Below are 226 nucleotides of genomic sequence, written 5' to 3'. Positions count from 1 at the left end.
GGCGGGGAGCGGGTCGGAGCCGCAGGCGGAGGAGGCGCCGCAGCCGCCGCCGCCGCGGGGTCCTCCTTTGTTCCTGCAGCTGCACCGAGCGTGGCCGGGACACGGCGGAGCTCGGGAAGTGGGAGGAGGGAAGCGAAGGGGGGGCCGAGGAGGAGGCGGAGGGAGGACAGAGGCCGCGGCCGCTAACGCTGCTCGCGGCGCTTGGCCGTCGTCGCCTCACGCCTCC

Source organism: Condylura cristata, unplaced genomic scaffold, assembly GCF_000260355.1.
Source record: "Condylura cristata isolate star-nosed mole 26May11 unplaced genomic scaffold, ConCri1.0 scaffold00006, whole genome shotgun sequence".
NCBI classification, from domain to species: Eukaryota; Metazoa; Chordata; class Mammalia; order Eulipotyphla; family Talpidae; genus Condylura; species Condylura cristata.
The sequence above is the reverse complement of the archived record's forward strand: the minus strand, read 5'-3'. Positions refer to the sequence as shown.